Raw genomic sequence first — 525 nt, 5'->3', positions numbered from 1 at the left:
CTGACCTAAAGGGAGAAGGTGGGTAAGAGATTCAAGTAAAGAAAAAAATATTAGTCCATGAATATTTTTTACTCCTTTTATGGATCAGATGTCCTATATTTAGAATGTGTTTGACCTACTTCTCTCACAGGCATTTATTTCCACCCTCCCATTTATCTCTCTTTTGATCTTTTTCCAAAAACAGAAGAAAGTATTGGGGGACGACAAAGCAGGGGGTGGCGCAAAATATTTCAGTAAGATGTAAGGACTGGCCAGGTGCAGTGGCTCACGCCTGTAGTCCCAGAACTTTAGGAGACGGAGGTGGGCAGATCACTTGAGGCAAGGAGTTCAAGACCAGCCTGGCCAACATAGGGAAACCCCATCTCTACTAAAAATACAAAAAATTACCAGGCGCAGTGGCTCATGTCTGTAATCCCAGCTACTCAGGAGGCTGAGGCACGAGAATCACTTGAACCCGGGAGGCGGAGGTTGCAGAAAGCAAAGATCGCACCTCCAGCCTAGGTGACAGAGCGAGACTCCGACTCA

Source organism: Pan troglodytes, chromosome 16 (assembly GCF_028858775.2).
Source record: "Pan troglodytes isolate AG18354 chromosome 16, NHGRI_mPanTro3-v2.0_pri, whole genome shotgun sequence".
Lineage (NCBI taxonomy): Eukaryota > Metazoa > Chordata > Mammalia > Primates > Hominidae > Pan > Pan troglodytes.
The sequence above is the reverse complement of the archived record's forward strand: the minus strand, read 5'-3'. Positions refer to the sequence as shown.